Genomic DNA, 25553 nt, shown 5'->3' with positions numbered 1-25553 from the left:
GCAGGTATCCCGTGTAAAAGGTGTGGACCCTAGTTCACGCACTTTCATGCAGTGAAAAATTATTCTCATGTGGGAATCCAATGGTGGACCATAGTATTTAGCCCGACGTATTTGATCCTATGGTTTGGTCAGTGGTATTGTTTTATATTATTATTATTATTATTGAGCCCCATGTTTTTGGGCCCCTTGTTTTGGTTATCTATGGTATTGATCCATGATTTTAGGAAGAGCTTGCCTATATAAAGCAAAGGAGATCATTTGGCTATACACTTGTGAAGTAAGAAGATCTTAAGAGAAGCTAGATCTGAAATTCTAGTGATGGGTTTGTGAGAGAGAGTTGAATCAATATAAAGGAGAAACATGAGGATTACAAGTCGGATCTACTAATGGGTTGAGATGCATTCGATGCATGATCAGATCTGTAGATCTGATAGTCTGGGTTATCCTTGAAGTCTGAAAATTGTCTATACCCGCAGGAACACAAGTGCAGTGAAAGAAAAGTGCAGAGATACGCAGGCGCAGAAGCGCTGAAGGTGCGCAGATACGCAGGCCCAGAAGCGCTGCAGATGCGGAGGTGCGCAGGCAGTTCATAAGACACGGAGCGCAGGTACGCAGGAAGTCCATGAGGCACAGTGCATGGGTACGCAGGAAAGCAGTTGGAAACAGTGCGTACTTCTACGCAGGTGTTCTATGGGTGAAGCTGCGTACTTCTCATGAAATCTATTTAGCTGCCCTTGTTTATTATTGTTGTGTTCTGGGTTTTGAAGTGATGTCTGGCTTCTGGTATTAAGTTCTGATAACAACAGTGATTGATTAAATGTTTATACATTGATGGATGAATGAATCAGGTTCTTATTGACTCATTTTTGATGACTCACTTGTATATGTATTGATCTAGTGCTTGGGTAATTCAAAAGGTTGTTTGATTATGAGCTTCAATGTTGTTGGGCCTAGTATGAAAATTGGATGAAATGTGGCCTTTCAGATTATGTGTTGTGCTTCAGTGTATCCAGTCTGAAAATTGATGAAACGTGGTACCTGGAGGAGGAAAGATTGTAGGCCAGCACCTAAGTACTAGTATCTAAGCTAGTACAAGAGCTAAAGGAAATCTTTGGAGCATTGTAGCAGGCAGCAGCCTGCGTACTAGTAAATGGATCAGCTAGTACAAGAGCAAAGGGGGTTGTAGCTACCGTACTGGTATAAGACTGCACCAGTACAAAATATTGTAAAAGGATTTTCTTAAGAAGAAGATTGAGATGACTTGTAGCAGGTGGTTTTCTCCTGCATTGGGTTTCCACCTTATATCATGGTGTTCATGTGTGTGCCTTATGTGTGATGATCTACTCGATGTTACTGCATCTGTTAACTGATAATATGGTTGATAATGTTCTAATGCACTCATTGAAGATCAATTAACTTAATCATAAGAAGTTGTGGAAGTAGCATATATGAATCTGATTATGGAAATGAAAAAGTTTTATTAATGTGATAATACTGATTCACCCCCCCCCCCCCTCTCAGTATTATTTCCAACAATTTGACCCCTCAAATCTGCCCAAAAATTTTGGCCAAATTATTTTTGAGGTCCTTGTCAAAAACCCAAAAAAAACCCAGGAAGGGTTTGTCCTAGTTTTGACGCTCCAAAATTGACCCCAAACGCTTGACCCTCCTCCACAAGCAGAAGATGCAACCTGTAGAAAATGTTGTGTTTTTTGCTCCGCCAAAATGTTGGAAAATACCCCAAAACACTTCCTTGGACTCCACTTCAATTTTTAGGCCCAAACTCCCTTCACTCCTCAACTCCCAAGTGTGTATCCTCCAAGCACTACGCAGTCTATGCATTGTGTTAGGTGTGGAGCCTAGTTATCTTATTTATTCATAGGTATCGCCGCATTGGAACCCATTTCATAATGTGGCAGAAACTCTGCTCGTTTTTGTGCACCACCATGGGGGTCCAGTGGGCGAGAAAATCTGATGATAGAAGTTATGTTTAATTTAGGGTTTTTTTGCCTTAGAAGGCAACCCCTCACTATATATGAGGGAATTGTATTGTGGCTATACAAATGTGTATTCTGAGCGTGAAATAGAGAGGAGATTGTGTGAGAGAAAAGAGGGAATTACAATGGATCTACTGTAGGTTGTATCTCTTCATTTTTGCTGGATAATATAAAAGGAAGGACTGGTTGTTTCTCCGTGGACGTAGCCCAAATTGGGTGAACCACGTATATATGCATCTCTCTTGTTTTATGTGTTTTATGTGTTTTAAGTGCTTATATTTATGCAATATTTTTATGTGTTCCGTTGCTCTGTAATATATAATTTTCTAACACGCTATTTTTAATGTCTCCTCCACAAAAACTCGCACTCCCACTACTGGAACAATCGAAGAAGGATGGAACTCCCTCCTTGGGCTGGCACTCAAAGTCCACCGAAGAAACTGTTGAGATCTCCGCTCGGAGACACTCATGTGCTAAATAACACTTGCAGACTTGGCTTCTGCTCAAGCATGCTATGTCAAAGACAAGTTTCTGAATAGATGAATGAATGCCCAAAATGAGTGCCTCTTTCTCTACTTATCAAAGAGCCTCCAAGATGCCCATGTGGGCCTAGCTCAACTTCCCCACCAGCTTCTCTCCAATGAGAGTGTCTTCCACATGTGAACTGTAATTCTCCATGGGGTGGCCCCCACGCTCCACTAGAGCCGCAATATTTCCCTTCCTTCTTAATGTTTGGGCCCCCACTTAATCCCAAAATTCATGTGGTACCTATGAACCCACATCTCCTAAGTGCAAACATTAAATAAAACAAAATTGTGCAAGATTGATATTTCCCTTAGCAATATTGCTATATGGGAATATCACAGTTTATAAGACCCTTCCAGGAAAAATGTAATTGTAAAAAGAATTACTTTAAGTCTAGAAAGTCCAGAAAACTCCAAAAGTAGAAGTCAGCCCTGGGAACATTAGGTCAAGATAAAGGAGGGACTTTGACCCCTTGAGAAGGTTATATAAAGAATTTGTTCAACCTCATTTGGACACACTCACTACACAAGTTTGATCTATCAACAAAAATTTTGATCCGAAGCTAGGAGAAGCAGAAAATAAGAGTGAAAGTCTTAGAGAAGGAAGAAGGATGAAGTTTCTTGTTTTTGGGCTCTATCTCTCTCACACGTGCGAAATTATAGGGTTTATGGGCTAGTGGAAGGGGCTGGAATTGCAGGACCAAGTTGTAGTAGGACGACATGCAACATCTTGTAGATGGAAATAAGGATACTCTATCTAGACTTCGTTGACCTTAGGAGTATTTTATTGCTCTAGGAAGATATCAAGAGGAAGTTGGTCTAGGGTTTCCTTGGAAGTTGCAAGACAAAAATTGTAGGTCGAAGTTGCAGGCTGAGTAGCAATATCGAAGTTGGGAGGTTGAAGTTGTATTTTGTAGTAGTTTGGTGCTTAATCAAGGAAGGACTTGAAGAAGGTTTGACTTGGTACTAGGAGAAGGACTTGGTCTAGGGATTGGGTCTTTGTATCTCATTTGAAGCAGATTATAAGAAGAGGAGTTTCCTAGTTTTCCCCATGGAGGGGATTTTCCCTGACTAAGAGCCTAATATTTGTGTCCTCTATTGTTTCTATTATTGTTCTTAATATTGTTTGATGAAAATATCTAACTAAAGGACATAAAGAAGATAAATAAGATTCACAAGCAAATATCAATGTTAAGGAAAATAAGCATAATAGCTACCACTTTCCATTTTCCAAAAAAAATGGCACCCTTACCTAATAGGAAGACACTTCAAAGTAGTAGTGGTAATAATAATAATAATAAATAAATAAATCATTATAGTTTGGAGTTTTTCTTGGAGCAATCATTGTCTTTAGAAGAGCAGCAAAAACAGATTACAAAGATGCTAGGTTATGACTTTGAAATTATTTATAAAAGAGGAAAACATAATATGGTGGAAAATGCACTTTTAAGGAAAGAAGAATAAATAGAGGGTTTACTTTGTGCTATTATTATTATGTAATCTAATGTGGTGCAAGAAACAAGGGAAGAATGGAATCAAAGATCGAAAGTCATGAAAGATCATTCAATAACTATAAGAAGACCCACATGCATTAGATAAATTTATGTGGAAGAATAATCTATTGTGGTATCAAGATTGCTTATATTTATGTAAAAAATCACATCTGAAACAAAATATATTTTTGGAATTACACATATATCCTATATGAGAACATTCAAGGTTGTTGAAAACTTACCATTGTATTAAGAAGGATTTTTCTTGGAAGGTCTAAAAACGAATGTTCAATTTTTTGGTTGATTGTGTAGTTTGCTAACAAAATGAGAGACAAACAAGACCCCAAGTCTTCTACAACCATTAGCTATACATAGTCAATATTGGGAAGAAGTTTCAATGGATTTTATTATAAGTTTACCCAAATTTGAAGGAAACAATGTCATTATGTAGATCGATTGAGAAACTATGCCCATTTTTGTTCTCTTTCCATTCTTTTCAAGAATGTACAGTGGCAACTACATGGAAACAGTTCAAAAGCTACATGGAATCTCAAATATTATTGTAAGTGATAGAGATCCAATTTTTACTATAAATTTTTGGGCTTAATTATTTTCTTGTTTGGATATTCAATATGCTCATAGCTCATATTACCATCTTCAATTTGATGGGAAAAGTGAGATTGTGAATAAATATTTAAAAATATATTTGCGTTGTTTTACATCTTATAAACAGAGACAATGGATCAAGTGGTTTTCCCTTAGTAGAATGGTAGTACAACACATCCTTTCATACTTATTCAAGGATGTCCCCATTCATGGCACTTTATGGTTATCGTCCTTCCTCTATCATGCCTCCCTTGTTAGACTGAGGATTGTGCAAAAAGATCCAATAACAATTCATTAAGAAATGAAACAAATTGATTACATGAAGAGGCAATCATCTACATGTGGGCAGTCAGTTTTCCCAACCTACTATTCATTGGACCATTACCTCACCTAATTACTTTTAATTATAATCCAAAAGGATTACAATGTCTAACAATCCTTGAAAGAGAATACATTTTTTTCAAGCAATGGAGGACCACATATGACACCAACAAGAGGTTCTCAAACTATTGAAGGACAACTTGGTTATAGCACAGAATAGGATGAAACAACAAGCACATCAACATCACAGTGAAAGGGAATTTGAAGTGGGGTATTCGATATATTGGAGGGTACAACCATATAAATACATGTCCCTCAAGTAATAAAATAAGGTCAATAAATCAGTGCTTAAGTATTATGTCCCTTATAGGTGTTGAAAAGGATGGGAACTATGACATACAAATTGGAGTTGCCTCTATCTTCATGTGTCAATCCAATCTTCCATGTTGATCAAATAAGGTAATTAGTTATAATATCCTATTCCAAAGATTTTACTAAATATTATTGTAGAAGGTAATATCATACTAGAACGACAAACATTCCTTGAAACAAAGATTAAGTAGTTATGAAATCAAGCAATTATTGAGTGCCTCATTAAATGGAAGAACCCACTGAAGGAACAAGTGACATTAATGATGATTTTTCATGCATAAATACCCATAGTTACTCAACTGTTGAGGAAAACACATGTTTAAATGGGAGGGGTGCATTAAGCATAAAACCCCTTATTAATCCCTAGATATTGAGTTATTACATTTCTAGTGTTATATTAGTAGGTCAGCTAGAACTTTTCATTATAACCTTTGTCTCCTATATATATATACCAAGGAGACCTACTCTTAGGATCATCTCATATTGTCTTGTACATTGTAAAATTAGGTCTCTCCCTCAACTTGGACTGTATTCATTGAATTTTTATCATTTTCAAGGTGTTTTCTTCATAAGATTTTTAATTTCAAATCAAGTTTGGTATCAAAGAAGTTGATTAGAGATTAAATCATATAGCTAATTTGGATTTGGATAAGTGTTAGTATAGAATGATCATCAATTATAATCTCAAACGGAGAGAATGTTTTCTTGAAGAGTACAATCTTAAGATTTTTTCAATATGTGCATTCTAAAGCAAACAATAGAATCTCCACAAGAAGAAAACCCCTTTGAATTTGAAGCAACATTTCAACAAACCATTTTGGAGATGAAAACCATCATGGAAGGATTGTATAAGGAACAAAATATGTATGAATAAGCCCCAATTGAAGGTAAGGAGATGGATTTGGTTGTGACCCTCCTAAAACTATTCCATTCCCATACTCTCCTTTAAGTTCAAGTTCCTCTTCAATTCCATAGAAAAAGAACAAAATAAATATTATTCTAATTTTCCTATGTTGTAGTTGAAAATAGACATGAAATTTGACTTTCTAATGCATAATGGAGAGGTTAATGCAAAAAAAAATGGATCATGGGATCAAGAAAATTGAAATGTCTTGTAGGGTTCAAAAAAAATTGGACAAAGAAGCAAAATTCCAACTAGCTACTCTCCAACGAGGAGGTACATCATTGATCTAGTGGTAAAGTATGATTCATGAAGAAGTTCTTAAAAGAGGTAAGATGACATCTTCCTAGCATGAACTCGTAGATGGTTTAAAGAAGAAATATTCTTTAGGGTAATGAAACAAGAAATAATGGATTGGAAGAATGTAAGGAAAATTAGAGGACAAAATAAGGAGTACTATATGCAAGAGTTTAGAAAGAGAGAATTGACATTGGGCATTCCTCTTTGTATGCAATAAAATATTTTGAACTATATTGGAAAATTTCATAGCTATTCGAGACGTGTTATTCATATTTTTAATCCAACTAATCTTAATGAAGTTTGTGTCCAAGCCACTCATATTGATCCAATGGGAAAAATATCATGGACAATTGCTCAAAGACATCAGTTCAGTTATTTAAATAGAAGAATGAAGGAAAAGGTAAAATGAAGCAAACAACCATAGTGAAGAAACAAGATGAGAAGCCTTTGTGTTCACATTATAAAAAGGAAGGACGTGTTGTGGCTAAGTGCTCGAAAATTCATCCAGAATTAAGATCAAAGAGGTTTGGAAATAAGAATGGGAATAAGAATACCATGCCTATAATCCAACATTATCTTGGATTGGATTTACATGATGAAATTAAGATCACTACCATGGGAATACAAGGCACATCTATTTTTTTAGTTCTAATACTCACACTCATTCATTAAAATATGAAACTATGCATTATGAAAGGAAAAGAGTTGAGTTATTCCATGATAGAGTTGTCTCGAAACATTCCAAGATAGATACACTCTTTGATAGTGGCTCACAAGAAAAACTTATTTGAAGAAATTGTTAAGACATTGAAACTTGAAATTAAACCTTATTCACAACCATTTCTTTAGGATTGGTACATGAAGATGCTAAGTTAGATGTATCTAAACAATGTAAGACTAGAAGTGCTTTAAGTTCATAGATGAGGTAGAATTAGATGTAGTACCACTTGATATTTTATAATTGCTTGGTAAAGTCCTTATTTGTATGGTAGGAAAGCTCTCTTCCAGGAAGAGGAGAACAAGTATCATCCTATAAAAAATGGGACTGATTATATTTTAATATTCCATTGAGTGAAGACTAATGTGTCTCGTCTTTTTTTTTCAACTGAAGAAATTGTGCTCAGAGCAACTCTCAAGCATACATAGTCATTCCCAAGATTGGACCACATGACTTGTGGGAACCAAACCTCCCCACCTAAATGTTGGACCACATCCTTGGGACTTAAAGTGTCTCTTCTTACTATAGGACAAATGAAAAGGCTTGTAAATGCAAGCCAGATTTTTGTACTCGTTATTGTAAGAGCTAAGGATGATGGTAAATCCAAAGCTTTCAAATTGTGCTCTCCTAAACATGAATTAGTTATAATTATTCTAACTATGATGAAGTGTTTCAAGAACCATAAGGATTATCTCCAAGGAGAGAGATACAACATTAGATTCATTTGTAGAAATATGCACATCTTCCTAACATTGGCATGGATAGATAATATATGCTTGAGAATGAATAAATAAAGAAGCAAGTTCAAGAGTTGCTAGAGAAACGAGTTATCCAACCAAGTACCTATCCATGTGGATCACTCATTGTGTTGGTATGAAAGAAATACGATACATGGAGAATGTTTATGGACTTATGAGCATTGAACAAAATTGTGGCTTAGAATCATTACCTTCTTCCTTGTATTGATTATTTCTTGGATCAATTAAAAAATGAAACTTATTTCACTAAGTTAGACTTAAGAAGTGGTTATTATCAAGTAAGGATTAGTGAAAGGTGATATTCAAAAAATTATTTTTAAAATACAATAAGTTTTATTTGAATATTTGGTTATGCCTTTTAGGATTTGTAATGCTCCCACTACTTTCATGTGGTTTATGAAATATGTATTTGGGTTATTCATAAATGATTTTGTAATAGCTTACTTAGATTATATATTGATTTATTAAAAGTTAGGAATATCATGTACATTATGTTAGGAAAGTCTTAAATGTTTTGAAAAGGGGTAAATTATGTCTAAAGATGTCAAAATGTGAATTTGAGGAAACATATTTAGTTTATGTTTACGATATAGTATGGCATGGTGAATTGAAAATTAATTCCTCTAAATTTGAAGCCATTATGAAGTGGCCTGAGCCTAATAATATAATACAAGTTAGGAGCTTCCTGGAGGAAGTTCATTGCTAACTTTTATTTTATTTCATCTTCTTTAAATTCTTTGATAAGTACTAAGTAGATCTTCAGTGAGGCGATAAACAACTCTAGATCTTGAAAGTAAATATTAATAGAACCCCAACTATATATTACTAGATTTACAACAACAATTTGAGATTGAAATTGACACAAGTGATTAATACATGGGAGTAATGTTAATACAAAAGAGGAAACAAATTTGTTATCATTATGAGACTTTCAGTAGTGCAATAAGAACTTATCCTACTTATGAAGAAGAATTGTATGCTTTGGTTCAAAGTCTAAAGAAGTGGAAACATTATTTGATTGGCGAGGCGACAATCATCCATATAGATCATAAACCTTCGCAATATTTGTTAATGAAAAACCAAACTACAACAATCGCACCATTTCTAGTGGATGGGATTTTTGCAATAATTCCATTTGGTCCCTAAGTATAAGAAAGGTATATAAAACAAAGTTGTTGATATGTTATCTAGACCTTTTGTTAATGTGTCTATTGTTTTACAACTAGTTAATTATCCCATAAAAGTTACATTTAACAATATTCTAGACATATGACTTTAGGATGTTTAACAAACACTAATACATGGTAATAAAGTGGAAGAATTATATCATCATGTACAAGAAAACTATTATTTAATATTTGTAAATTGTGTATTCCATAAGGTGAAAGAGTGCATGTAGGTAGAGAATCAGAAACTTCTCTCATTTTTAGTCATTTTTTAATAAGAAAAATAATAGTTTAACTACATTTTCGTTGTCGTTGGCCTCAGATGTATGAAACTATGTCCAAATATGTAAAAGGATATGTGATATGTGCCACTAGGAAATCAAGTAATAGAAAATTGAGTTTGTATATGCCACTTCTTGTACCTTGTCATCCATTGGAAATTGTATATATGGATTTTGTAGAGGATTTTCTTAGGTCTAGGAAAGGTCATGATTATTTATATGTTGTTGTGGACAAATTTAGAAATATGTGTGTTTTGGTTCCTTGTAAGAAATAGGTGTTAGGAGAAGGGACTACAGATTTATTATTCTAACATGTTTGGATTCATTTTGGTTTGCTCAAATCCATTGTATCTACTTGAGACTTAGGGAATATTGTTCAAATTTGTGGGAATTAATGGACATTAAGGTTCAAAATGGAATTATGTTGCATCCACATATCGATGGACAAATAGATATGGTCAACTAGAAAGTGGTACACATAATCCAAGGATATTGTAATAGGCATCCTAAGCTCTAGGATGAAAAAATATATGATGTACAGCCTGATTATAACCATGTCATACATTCTTCTACACAAAGATATCCTTATGAGACAAATTTTGGTTGTTTTCCTAAGTTTCCTCTAGAATTCACTCTTAGGAAAGACTCTAGAGGTGCATGGATGTAATTAGAAAACAAAGCCATGAATTTCATGTATAAGATCCATTTGGGTCATCAAACCATACAAGAACAGTAGGAAAATAGGCAAGCCAAGTATAAGGCTAAGCATGAAAAGAATTAGGTTGATCATCACTTCCAATTTGGTGATCGGGTTTGGTTATATATTAGCAAAGAAAGCCTTAAAGGTGTAAGGTAAAAAGGTAAAAAACTAAAGACAATTAGGTATAGCTCACTTCAAATTTTGGAAAAGATTCATAACAATGCTTTTTTGTTAGAGTTCCCTCCATATATGTAGATGTATGTCATGGTTGATGTTGAAAACTTGAAATTATATGAGACTCATATGATCATGGATCAAGTGAGAATCTTCAACTTCGTTATGGTGATGATTTTTCTCTTGAATATCTTGATGAATTGTAGGGATATTATTTTTACAAGACATTGAGGAAATCGCAAAGAGGTGATGTGGAGTATCTTTGTGCAGGTTTAAAAGGAATACAACCAAGTAAAGTGAAATGGATGGAAATTGAAAACGTGAGGGAGTGTTGATGCCTTGAAATTCGCTACACCAACATCGGGGGAAACCACCCGGTCCAGACCTTAAAGCAGCTCCTTTTCTGTTTCGGGTAGTAGCTCCGACTAGTTAAATTAGGTCCAATTACCTTTTCCTAATCACTATCAGCTTTAAATATGTCTTTAATTGCTAATAGCTAGGGACATCAGATCAATTCTTCTAGTTGATCAGGCAAGAAGAATGACCCTTAAGTTGTTTTTGTGGAACAACCAAACCAATCTAAAAATTTTCCTCGAAGAGAGGACTTATAATATAACACTTGCAAGCTTAAACTACAATGCAATTAATCTACTCTATCTTGATTGAAGGAAAGAAGAATCCTTCTCCCAATCAAGAGCTTATTTATTAAAATAAAACATTAAGGAATTGAAGTAAAAATGAAGGAATTAGATCAAGGAGATAGCTCTCGAGATCTGACTCCTTGTTAATCTAAATACTAACAATCAAGCACTTAGTAAATAGTTACATAAGTGTTTGATAGAAGTATATTCAATCCCTAAGGTATATGCATATAAAAAATATTTATTTCCTAGGTTTACTTGTTATTTGAATGTGATCTAAAATGATTGTCTTTAGTACGTGGTAATAAAATTTAATCATATACTAAAAGAAATGATAAATTTTAAGTTAATTCTTTTAATTAAATAATTAATTAAGAGAATTGTTAAAGCATATATTGCCATCCAAATAGAATAACAATTTTCTGCTAGATATATTAAATTATTACAGCATTGGCATATTCAAAAATGAGATGATGTTGAATTGTGTTAATAATATACATATAACAGACAAATTGAAAGATGGAATGACTGCAAATTATACAAAATAGAACATTAAAACATTGATAAAAATACCCGATGTATCACGCTCCTTTTGTAAAATACACAGTCCCAGTCCTTTTCCTTTATTCCAAAGCTTCCCAAAAGTACAGAAATGCGACTCTTTGAAGCCTCTTTAAACAAAAAAAATAAGAACCTCAATCCAATCATTTTATTAAGATGAGATTCTGAAAATATAGAAATGTAATCTCCACTCAGCTTTCTTCATAAAATTCAGGACCTGGTCCAGTCTATTAGGACAAACTTGGAGATACAAAAATGCAAGCCCCCAAGGCTTTCTTACTCAGATTCTGGACCCTCAATTCATTATGATGAATGGGTTTTTATAGCACATGGAGGATGCAAAAAATAAATGATTGCGCACAGCGTTGGGGATTTTAAACAAATCCCTTATTATTTGTGAAGATAATACAGGAATAGAAACATTTTTGATAACAATATGTGGAGTGTCTCTCTATCTCTTTTAGCATTGCTAATTGAGTCTGAAATATCCAACATTGGTTGATTTTATGCAATGACTTATCCCTTTTTTTGCAATTGTCCCTTCTCTTTTTCACCTGAAATCGAAAAACAGTAAGCGGATGAGCTATCAATGCTAAATATATGAATATTAACTTTTTGAAACTGTCGAAAATAAATCCATAAGTTGTGTTAAACAAAACAATGAACTAGTATGTTTAAAGAAGACTGTTGGGCTTTCAAATCGCAATCGCATTAGGATAGGGCCTTAAGCATTGGAAACGGACTGTTTTTTTCGTGAAGTGCGATATGCGATTGCAATATCGTAATATTGGGGGATTGGTTTTGATCACAATCGCAATGTTCGGCTTGATCGCAATCGCAATACTCAGGAATATCGATGGCACAAGTTCCATTCCTTTTGCGATTGCGATATCACAATCGTGGAAAAGAAGGGATGGGTTGATTGCATCGCAATTATGGAGCGGTGGATAACACACAATACCGTTAAAATTTGCGATTGTGATGTCCCAAGAATGACGTGGAAGATGATGTGGTGGATGACGTGGCATTTGACATGGAGAATGATGTAGCGGATGACATGGAGGATGACATCATGGGTGACGTGGAAGAGGGATGGGTGACGTAATGGATGTTTTCATATATGACATGACATTTGATTACGTGGCAGAGGAATGAGTCTTATAGGAGATCACAATCGCATTTGACAAGAGATTTTTGAATGGGTGGCATGGCTAATAAAACTGTGATAGCCACAGATGTGATATTGTATTAAAATGTGTTTTATAACCTTGTCAGGTTCGGAGTTGATCGCAAATCGCATTGCAGAGGGGCGGAGAGGTGTCAAGCCTATGGTTCTTGCGATTGCGCGAACGCAGGATTTTAATGAAGTGGAGTTTACGATCCCGTCGGGTCCAACTAATCGCAATCGCAATGGAGTCAAGGCCTTCGAGACTTAGACCGCGGATATTGCGATATATGGACGTGATGGCTTAAATAATTGTGTTGGGTCTGTTTTTCTAAATCGTAATCGCAATGGAGTTAGCATAGGGGAATTAAGCCATGGCCTATTTATTATGTTGATTTGCGATGCAGGGAGTGAGATTTTGGATAAGTCGGAGTTTTAAATCATAACTCATATTTTAATTGAACTCTGATTTATTATTTTTATTTTGATAACCCAATGTTTAATACTTAAGGCTTTTAAAGCCTAAGTATGAGTTTTGGTCTTGGGGGCTATGGTTTTAAAACTAAAAAAATGTTTTATTATTTTTTATAAAAATTGTTTTATTCAAAACATATATATATATATATATATATATATATATATATATATATATATATATATATATATTCTTTTTTTTTTTTTAAACTTAATAAGGGTCCCCTATTTTTAAATAATTAATTTCATAGGAAATTATTATATAAAAATTGGGGGTTGTTGAATAGTACAGCAAGCATCTATACCCTCACTTATTCTTTAATTGAAACCAAACTTTTGGTGGTCAAAAACCTTCTTAGTGGGGAGGAATGATCTAAGAGGGTCCCCACAATTGATCCAATCAATCGGTCTCAAATATTTGCAAAGGATTTGTCGCCACCACATGGACTCAAAAAGTCACCCAAGACTTTTCATAGTTGATTCAAAGGGTGTGGAGATTGTGGATGGTTACCCATGTCCCAAGAAATGTGGTATAATTCCACGGATTTCAATTTTAAATTTTTTGAAAACTATTCACATATCAAGCCAACCAAGCAATGCAAAACATGGTGTATTATCATATCCTCAAGGAAAAAAGATAGAGAATGTTGATCCTATGGCATTCATACTGAGGATATGATCACATCGACTCTGGCACAAACCCTAACTAAAAAGGAGTATCAAAATATAAGGGACCATGTGGTTTCCATCATCAAGGAGATTGGGTTGGAGTGTAGAGGTTTTGGCCATTATATTTCTTATATCTTGTTCCTCTGTGAATCATCATCTTTCCAAAAAATTGGAATCAATCACCCACGTTTTTTTCCATACACGTAGCTTATTTGATTCTTCGCATGCTTTCCTTATATAAAAAAATGCATGATATTGTCATCGAATTGGAAACATATGAAGGTGAAGAGGACACATGAAGGTGAAGGGGCCTTGTAGTAAAGGTGAAGGATATCTCCATCAATGAGAAGAGGGAGAAACACTTTTGATTTGGAGGGATTTTAACCCCAACCTTCATGGAAAAAGGATAGTTTCTTAACCATACACCATGTGCCTAAAAAAAATACAAGGAAGAAAAATTGGGTCATGGAATTAGATCGGTAACAAAAGGCCCCTTTATTGGGAGAAGAGGACAAGCTTGTGTTCATTTACTATGAGAAGAAGCCATTGAAGGTTGAGAACTTGTGTTATTATCTTCCTAGGGAACATTAAAGACTGTTTTGCATATTGACTACCACTATTTGATGTAAAGAGGTATAATGATATGTTTTGCATCCTTCTAATTGGATTGGTTCATTAAATGAAACAGACTTGGAAATGTAGCCCATATAGGTGAACCTGACTATCAATTTTCTAATAATTACCTATATTATTTTAGTTTTTGTTTTAAATTTTAGTATTTAAACACTAATTTTAGATTAATTAAGCCATTTTTTTAAAGATAAATGTGAGAAATTGAGAAGCTTATTATAAGAATATGAATTAGAGAAAATAGTATTTTAGCACTAATTTTAGGTCAATAATTGACCTAGGTGCAAAAATTAATGTGATAATTAGATATATAATGTTAATGTTAAATTAAAAATATTGTTAAGACACATCTATAGTTTTCCAACTATTAAACAAATTAATAGTCGGCCTTGAAGGAGTGTTGGAAGATGTTATAGTCTTCATATATCTTTATGATTATCATGCATGTTTTATAATGTTGCAACCAAGGCCAAGCTTAGTGGATATACTTTAATCCTATGAAAGGCATGCTTATCTATAATTAATGTTTATATTGGTTGTAGAATAAAGGGTGTGAACATTGCAAAGGGTCAATCATAGAAGAAACTCACTCTTTTCACCCTTGTTAAACCCCCCATTGAAATAGAGATATCCTAATGGATAAAAGAAGGAGTATAAGAGGAAGTTTTTGGATGCATTTATCATCCTATTTAACCAATTATACACTCTTGAACTAAATGAATGGGATGAAGACACACATCTCTCAACCTACATACGAAATTTGTATCCCGGTACAATAAAAAGTGAAAAGTATATTAATAATGAATATGATAATGAAAATCCCATAACATCAACAACAAATCATACATGTTATAAAAAAAAATAGGAAAAGATTAGTAGTTAGTCAAAACCATAGAAATACTCCCTAGAAAATCCCTAAAAATAAAAATCCAATTAAATTATACACAAGAACAACAGCTGTTAGATATCCTTAGAACCCATAGTCCTCATTCCTTTTCTTTGAACTATTGTGATAACCAAGGTGTACATCGTAATATTTTCAAGCATTGCATATATATTAAAGTTTATTATTTTCCAAGCAGTCAACTACAAACAAGGATGAACCCTAGACTCAAATAGATAGTTAAAGCAGAACCTTCAAAAGCTCTTGGACATGGGGTTCATTTTCCCTATCTCAAATAGTGAGTGGGTGTATCCTCTGATTATTATTCATAAGAAAGGAGCAAGTGGAGAAAATGTGTAAACTACAAATATTTTTAAAATTCATTTGAAAGGATTACTTCCCCTAACATTCATTGACCAAGTCAAAGGCATTGTATCTAGCAAGAAATATTTCTCATTTATAGATGTATTTAGAGGATACAATCAAATCCAAAAAAAGACTCAAGATCAAGACAAGACAACATTCACTTTCCCTTGAATAAAAGGGTGCTTATTTAAGGTTGGACCAAACCACATTCTTAGAAGATACACTAGATAAAATGAAGTGCATAACATTATGCAGCCTCTCATGATGAACCATGCAAATGTCACTTTGTTGCAAACATGATAGCACATAAGGTTCTTCATGCTAGCTACAAATAGTCTAATCTCCACAAGGACAATGTAGACAATGTTTCCAAATGTGATGAATATCAATGCATAGGAAAGCCTACCTATTCAAGTGAAATGCCCTTACAGCTACAATTAGCATTAGATCTAATTAAGAAATTTAGGGTTGGATATTATAGGAACCATATTCCCACCATCAAATAAAAAATAATTATCTTGGTATTCTCAAATTACCTCACCAAGTGGGTGTACATAAAATCACTAAAAATGCAAAAGAAGAGAAATGGAAAAAAATATGTATCATAATGTATTCAATGGATTTGGAATCCCAAAAGAAACATCATTGACCAATGTCCACAATTCACATCCAATACCATAGAAAATTTGATGGATTTGTGCAAAGTCAAACACAAGAAATCAATTATATATCATGTTCAATCACATATACTAGTGAAAGTCGCCAACAAAGAACTAGAAGGTATATTGACAAAGACAATCAAGCATTATAGGAAGGAGTAGGCAAAGAGGCTACCAAAATTAGTGTAGGCATATAACATGCATGGAAGACAACCACAAGGTTCAAAACCTATGATCTTGCCTATGGGATGACAATTATGTTACCTATAAAATTTGAAATCAGAACCTTAAGAACAACCTTGAAAGTAGAACTTGGCCTCTCAACTACACAAAAGAAAATAATAGATCAACTTACTACTTTATAGGAGATAAGGTAGGATGCCTTGCTTCACATCGGATTTTTTTAATAATAAAATATCAAGTGGCATGGTAGATATATCAAGAATAACTTCAAAGAATGAGACTAGGCTCTATTATACAAATCAAGATTTAAAGACCTTAAATGAAAATTGTAAACCAAATGGTTGGAACCATATGAAATAAACATTTGCCACAACTATAGATTACTAAAATCAAGGAAAATTGATGGATAATAGACACCTTTCTATCTCTATGGACACGGGCTTAAATTATACGAAAGGCCCTCTTCAAAGAAAGAAAAATTGCTACCTAGCTACAAAGGCAACAATTAGACCTAGTTGAAAGTGTCACCACTTTTGAATAACAATAAAAACCTAATCCATCTAAAATTTAAATAAAAAGTATAATCGTACAAAAAATAGAATAAAATTCTTAGAGTGAAAACCAAAAATGATTCTCTAGGAGAGAACATGACATAAAAAGCATAAATGGAAAGCTAGTATATGGAGAGAAAATAAAACATCTTCACGGTGAAAGCCTCTTTGAGGTGCTATGAAGCATAACAATGGTGAAAACTAATAATAGTGATCTTGTTCTACGAAAAAAAACTTACGCTATGAGTTTTATCCGACCATTTTTCTAGACATTAATGTAATTGAAGGATTCCTGAAGGGATAGTAGGCTAAGAGGACATCTCACATTTAAAAATGACACTTTAAAGTAGCATTGGATGGTATGTATTTCTCCAAAGGCTGCATCTCATTAACAATCACAATTTTTTGTTGAAACTATTTCTCGACGTGGAGTCAAACTTTTCATTCATGTTAAGCTTATCATCGATGGTAAAACTTTGCAAGTTATGCATATATTAGCACCAAGCAAAGATTATAGAGGATATGTTATACGCATAGAAGCTACGCCTCAAGAGTGAATGCAAACATACAATATATTAGCACACTTGCCTAACATAAAAGTTCAACATCTAAATACATCATAGCAATATAGATTACAGAGCAATTCAAGAATACAATTAATCAAAATTATAGTTAGTTAAGCATAGAGTCTTCTTCAAGGGATCCATAATTTGTTGAAATATGTAACTAGGTTGGGTCTTCATAATATGTAATCATGATTTTATGTATTTAATGAAAAGAGAAAAATAAATGTATTATTTGCGTTCTTGAGGCATGGGTTTCATGCTCAAGGGAAATTTATTTTTAGGTCAAGCACCCATTGAGTGCCTCTAGGTTTGTCATAAAGTCAATTAAGTCATTGTCATGTATTGAAGACCCATTTGGGCATGTTACATATTGTAAAGAAAAAATAATTGAATCAAAATAGAGTCAAAAGATCCTCCCAAACCTTGTCATGGAACAAAGATCATGTTGGCCCACATGAAGGGACAAGTCGGCCTCAAGATAGAAATTCGTACCCCTCACAAGCCTATAAATAAGAAGGAATTCGACCCCATCTGTACACTCACTAAAGCAAGTTCGATCTCCTTAAGATAGAACCTGGAAAAGGGTGACAAAGAAGAAGAATATCAAGATCGAATTTTTTGGGCCTCTCTCTATCTCTTTCGTTAGGGTTTCTACAGTTTTAGGGCTAGAGGAAATTATCGAAGTTGCAAAGTCGAAGTATGAAGTTGCAAGATCGAATTTGTGAAGCTACAAGGTCGAAGTTGTGACGTTGCAAAGTTGAAGTTGTGAAGTTGCCTCTAGATCGAAGCTGTGAAGCTTCTAGGTCAAAGTTGCTAAAGTTTCTAGGTCGAAGTTGCAAAAATTGTTGTTGGGGTCGAAGTTGTTGGAAGGTCGACGTTGGTTACTAGAAGTTGTGTAAGGAAATATCATCAAGAAGGAAGGATGACTTGGTATTGGAGGGTCTTGGTCAAGGGTCATAGGTCTTGAAAAATTTTAATTGAAGTTCTATAAGAAGAGAAGGATTCTGGTGGGTTTTCCTCCCAGTTGGAGAGGTTTTGGCCCAGGATGATTGCCTATATCTTGTGTCCTATTGTCTCATTATTCTTTATGATTTGGTATTTGTTTGATGATAGAGAATGCTAATAATAATAAAGGAAAGAAGAAGTTAATCAAGTAACGTAAAATACATCACAAGAAGTTATCAAAGTAAGAGAAATCTCCTACACTTGTTGCCCCCTAGATTTCTCAACACAATTCATGTATTGATTATGAATACCTCCCTAATTAAGAGGGAGTGTTGAAATATGTAACTAGTTTTAGTATCCATGATGGCATATGTAATCATGATTTTATGTATTTAATGAAAAGAGAAAAATAAATTTATTATTTGTGTTCTTGAGGCATGGGTTTCATGCTCAAGTGAAATTTATTTTTAGGTCAAGCACCCATTGAGTGCTTTTAGGTTTATCATAAAGTCAATTGAGTCATCGTCATGTATTGAATACCCATTTGAGCATGTTACATATTCTAAAGAAAAAATTATTGAGTCAAAATAGATTCAAAACACCCTTCAATACCTTGTCATGGCACAAAGATCAAGTTGGCCTACATGAAGGGACAAGTTGACCTCAAGATAGCAATTTTTACCCCTCACAAGCCTATAAATAAGAAGGAATTTGACCCCATTTGTACACTCACTCAAGAAAGTTCGATCTCCTCAATATAGAAGCTGGAAAAGGAAGACAAAGAAGAATAAGAACAAGATTGAATTTTTTGGGTCTCTCTCTCTCTCTTTCGTTAGGGTTTCTATAGTTTCTAGGCTAGATGAAATTCTGAAGTTGCATCGAAGCTGCATGGTCGAAGCTATGAAGTTGCAAGATCAAAGTTGCGAAGCTGCAAGGTAAAAATTTTGAAGTATTGACACCTAATCCTCTGCGATTGGGTGAATTTGGAATGTGAACAGTCATTAGAAGATGAACTGAGCAGTCACATTCTTTGTATATAACAATAGCTACCTAATGAACTAAATCGTATCAGTTTTCTGCCAAACTGGAGTTACTCCTGGCCTGACATGGTATCAGAGCCAGCTCCCTGTTTAGTCTTTATGTTTTTGTAACTCCATACCTTCGTTTTGCCATACCTGCGTGTCTGCCACACCTGCGCTGCCCTGACATATTCTATCTATGGACTCTGAGCGTATTCAACTAAAGAGGGCGCAGAATCTCAGAAACTGTGCATAAACGTTTCTGTCCATAACGCGCTGCCCCCGCCTGTCCGTCAGTAGCATCACTATTGAACGCTGCTCTTTTCATTATACCCTTCTGTCCATCAGTACAGGCCACCTTTGAACGTTTTCATTAACACTTTCGCATAACAATGGCTGATTCTATGTTGAGCGGTTTCGAGGCTCAGGACTATCATAGCGCAGAGATTAATGATGAATTTGGTAACGGCCCTTAATGGCACGATGACTACTGTGGTCACACACAAAACCGAGAGCTCGTTCTAAGTGGTGGCACCGCCCGGTCGAGTTCTACGGAAGTTCCAGAAGCCGAGTCCGAAATTACTGCGCTGGTAGTCTATCTCGTCGCCTTCTTTCGGTCTCCAAATCTTTAACACTCCAATTCACCTGTCGATATATGTTTAACACTGCGCTTGTAATTCTGACTGCGCTTGTAATTATGAAGCTCATTTTCTTTTTCCAATCTACCGAGTCTGCGATTCGAACCAACGCCTTAACGCACAGTCCATTAACCATGTGGAACCAACGCACAGTCCATTAACCATGTGGAACCAACGCCTTAACGCACAGTCCATTAACCATGAAATAGGCGTCCTTAACCTGTGGGTTTTGGTGTAGTGGGCATCACAGGATCGAATCCTGGGGGACCCGCATAGAGAAGTTACCAAATATGACCTCCGGGCGATGTGAAACAATGCCTCGGCCCCAAGAAATTTGAGATGCTGGTGCGGTGCTCTTTTTTTGAGATGGCTCGTGGTGGTGAGATGCTCTTTTTATTTGAGATAGTGGTGCGGTGCTCCTTTTTAAAATGGCTCGTGGTAAACAGTGACTAGGTATTGGTAGCAGGTCTGCCATCAGAATTAATGCGTGTAAAAGCAATAAACGTTACTGTGGTGCTTCAAGATTTAGAAAATCAAAGGGATATATGGTGAATTTTTAAGTCTTTTCAGTGAGCTTTAGAATATAGATGTTTTATGTTTTGTTTAAAATATTCTCAGATTACATGAGATGTCTGCCATCAGAGCTTGAAATTGTGATGTCGTTGCTGCTCCAACTTTGTAGAGCTCACGGTTGATACCGTTGCTGCTCCAACTTTGTAGAGCTCGCAGTGCTAGATTGATTATTGACAGTGATATGAATTAAAAAACCAAAATCGTTTCCCACAAGATTTTTTAGTACAACTTCACTGCATATCAGCAGAAATTTTTTTTATCAGCAGAAGTATTTTTTTACAGAATGCATTCAATCATCTCTATGGTAGGAATAGTTCTCACTGGCAAGGAGAACTATCCTGAATGGTCCCGGATGATAAAAAACACCCTCATCTTCAATGAGTTGTGGAAAGGAGTGTGTGTCGGAGAAGGAGACAATGACCCAGTACAGCCTACATCAGACAAAGAGCTTGTCATTTGGGAAAACAAGCACAGCAAAGCCTATCCATTAATCGCAGCATTTGTAAATGAAGAAGTGAGTCGCCATATTTCATCATATTCAACTGCCTTTGAAGCTTTACAAAAGCTGAAAGAACTCTATGACTCACATTCTGCACTTGAATTTGTTCAGCTCATGATTAAACTCTTCACTCTTGAACTAAAAAATAATGATCCTCTTTCTCTTGCATTTGAAGTAAAGTCTATAATGCATGATATCAAATCCACTAAGGTTGAGCTGGATATCCCTCTTATTGCTTTTCTCAAGGCACTCTATCCTACTTACTCCAATTATCTTGAGTCTTTACAAGCAAATGGAAATCTTAAAGATATAACCTTTGACTCTCTTGTGAAAAAGTTTGCTGAAAGAGAGAAAGCCTTTGGAAAGAAGACAGGCCCTGAATCATCTGAAGAGACTGTGTGCCTTGCTCATAAAGAAAAGCATCCTGCTCAAGATTCTACAAGAGGAAGAGGTGGACGAAGAGGAAGAGGAAGATATTTTAGAGGCAGGGGGGGGGGGAATTCTCAAGGAGAAAAGGCAGACTTACATTGCATTCGCTGCAAAAGAAATGGATCACATGATGCCTCTACATGCAAGCTACCATGGGACAAAATTGAGCAGAAAAGAAACCAACAGAAAGGTAAAATTGATGATACAGACAAAGGTAAAGCACCTGAATCCGCTCACTATATTGAAGCAAAATGTAACATTGGAGTAAATGAAGATTTGTTTAATGCTTCACTTGCTTCTTCGAAAAATGATTGGTTGCTTGATTCAGGAGCAACCTGTCATATGACTCATAGAAAATATTTTTTTGAAGATTTCACTGATAATGTTGATGGAGCAGTATACTTTGCAGATCAGTCAAAAATCAAGCCATCAGGGCTTGGCACAATCAGGCTTAAACTGCCTGGTCTTCCAGACTTTCTTCTGGATCATGTTCTATATCTCCCACAGCTCAAGAGAAACTTGTTGTCCTTGGTCCACATCCGCCAGCAAGGTCACTCCATTCATGTGTTTGATGGCAAGCTTGAGGTAAGAAAAGCTTCTGACCACTCACTTGTCATGAGGGGAATAGAAGAAGAAAGGCTTCTCAAACTGCAAGGAACCTCTGCTCACGCACAACATTTCTCATATATTTCTCATCATGAAGAAGGTACACTTCCATCAAGTTTATTATGGCATGCTAGATTTGGACATTTAAACTATGACAGTCTCCGCTTAATGAAGAAAAATGGTGTTGCTGGTTTGCCTACAATTCCTAGGAAACATAAGCAATGTGATGCTTGCATTCTAGGAAAGCATAGCAAACAGTCTTTTCATGATTCACATTCAAGAGCACATAGGAAGCTTGAACTCATTCATTCATATTTATGTGGTCCAATGCCTGTTCCTTCTGCAAATGGAAATAAATATATCATGACATTTATTGATGATTACACCAGAATGTGTTGGGTTTATTTATTGAAGAACAAATCTGATGCTTTTCAAACATTCAAGAATTTTCATAAATGGATTGAAAATGATGCACAATCTCATATTGGGTCTATTCGCACTGATAATGGAAAAGAATATACATCAAATGAATTTGAAAACTATCTTCGCCAACATGGGATCAAACATCAAACAACTGTGCCTTATAATCCCCAACAGAATGGTGTAGCTGAAAGAATGAATAGAACGGTCTTGAATATGGTACGATCCATGCTTTTCTTCAAAAATGTAAAGATAATGTTTTGGGCTGATGATGTTCTATGTGCTGCATATATAAAGAATAGATGTCCATCTAATGCTATAAGAAACAAGACTCCTTATGAATTGTGGTATGGACATGTTCCTTCGGTAAAACATCTCAGGATCTTTGGTTCCACCTGTTATGCTTTGATACCAAAGGTACATAGAAACAAACTTGGTTCTAGAAGTCATAAGTGTATCTTCCTAGGGTATTCAAACACCTCCAAAGCATACCACCTCTATGATGAAGCAAATAAAAAGTTTGTTGTATCTAGAGATGTCATTTTTCTTGAATCATCCAAATCTGACAATGTTGTTGAGCGGCAACTTGATCGCTTGGATAGATTCGCAAAAACGAAATCATTTCAAGAATTTGATAATCAGATTCCACATCTTGAAGGGGGGATTCCTATACTAGATCAACATGTGGAATCTTCTTATGAAGAACAATCTCCCCTGCATGAAACTCCAAAAATGGATGATGCTTTAAGTGATGTAATTGATAGAATTGGGAGACTCAATCTTGATTCAGTCCCAACTCAATCAACAGAGCAGCCTGGACCATCTCAGAAAGGTCCCCCAAAGTGGCTGACAAAGACACTTGAAAGTGTTCATCCTGATGAAATTGGAAAAACAGGAACCAGAAATTCAAACCGACAAAATGGAGGTGATGTAGATGACTCTAATTCACCTGTTGATATGGATGTTTCTTATGATTGTGAATTGAACTTGTCTACAGATTTTGAACCAACTTCCTTCAAAGAAGCTGCTTCTCATGATGAATGGAAAGAAGCGATGCAAAAGGAGTATGATGCCCTCATAAAGAACGGCACTTGGAAGCTGGTTGATCCTCCATTTGGAACCAAACCAATTGGCTGCAAATGGGTCTACAAGAACAAATACAAAGCTGACGGCTCACTTGACAAGCACAAAGCTAGGCTTGTGGCAAAAGGATTTGCACAGAAGGAAAGGGTCGATTATGAGGAAACTTTTGCCCCCACAGCAAAATGGGCCACCATCCGGACACTCTTTGCACTAGCAGTTCAGAACGGTTGGAAAGTCCATCACATGGATGTAAAAACTGTCTTCTTGAATGGAGATCTAAAGGAGAATGTTTTTATGTCCCATCCTGAAGGATTTGCTATGAAAGGACATGAACAAAAAGTATGCAAACTTGTGAATTCCTTGTATGGCCTCAAACAAGCACCGCGAGCCTGGTATGAAAAACTAACTGAGCATCTTCTGAAACTCAACTTCAATCATTTTGATCTTGATGATGCAACTTTATTTGTCAAGAAAGTTGGCAAAACAGTTGTATATCTTTTGGTATATGTAGATGATCTTTTAATGACAGGGAACAATGAAAGCTACATTGCATCCATAAAGAAGGAATTGGGGAAAAGTTTTGAAATGACTGATTTGGGCTATGTTCATTACTATCTTGGCATTGAAGTAACCCAACATCCAAAATCCATATTTCTTTCTCAAAAGAAATACATTGGAGATTTGTTAAACAGATTTGGCATGACAGAGTGCAATCCTCTTTCTACTCCAATGGAACAAAACTTAAAGCTCACATCTATTGAAGGAAAGGAATTCGAGGATGCAACAAAGTATAGACAGCTTGTAGGAAGTCTCATCTACCTCACTACTACCAGACCAGACATTTCATTTGTTGTTGGAATCCTCTCCAGGTTTATGCAAAAGCCTTGTGAGGGACATTGGTCTGCTGCAAAAAGAGTTCTAAGGTACTTGAAGGGAACTCAAGACCTTGGAATCAAGTATACACAGGTGGACGACTTCAGCTTGATTGGATACTCTGATTCAGACTTCGATGGAGACAAAGAAACTAGGGTATCTACTTCAGGATATGCTATGAGTCTTGGATCAGGAGTTGTTTCTTGGAGATCACGCAAAAATTAGTTCCAGCAAATTCCACAACAGAAGCATAATACGTGGCAGCAGCTGAAGCAACGAAAGAAATTGTGTGGCTCAGGAAAATTCTTGAAGATTTGCAGGTAAAACAAGTACAATCAACTCCACTCATGATTGACAACACCTCTGCAATAAATTTGGCCAAGAACCCAAAGTTCCATGATCGTACAAAGCACATCAATACTAAATATCATCTGATCCGACATCATGTTGAGGCCAAAACAATCCATCTCCGTCATTGTTCCACAAATGAGCAAATTGTAGACATCTTCACCAAAGCGCTTGGAAGAGAAAAGTTGGAAAGATTCAGAACGATGCTTGGACTCACCAACATCCCTTCAGATTAAGGGGGGGAATGTTCACACCTAATCCTCTGCGATTGGGTGAATTTGGAATGTGAACAGTCATCAGAAGATGAACTGAGCAGTCACATTCTTTGTATATAACAATAGCTACCTAATGAAATAAATCGTATCAGTTTTCTGCCAAACTGGAGTTACTTCTGGCCTAACATGAAGCTACAAGGTCGATGCTATGAATTTTCCTCTAGATCGAAGTTTTGAAGATGCTAG

Source organism: Pinus tabuliformis, chromosome 5_1 (genome assembly GCF_031772625.1).
Source record: "Pinus tabuliformis cultivar Carrire ecotype Pingquan chromosome 5_1, CPIR1, whole genome shotgun sequence".
Taxonomy (NCBI): Eukaryota; Viridiplantae; Streptophyta; class Pinopsida; order Pinales; family Pinaceae; genus Pinus; species Pinus tabuliformis.
Note: the sequence above shows the minus strand (reverse complement) of the source record.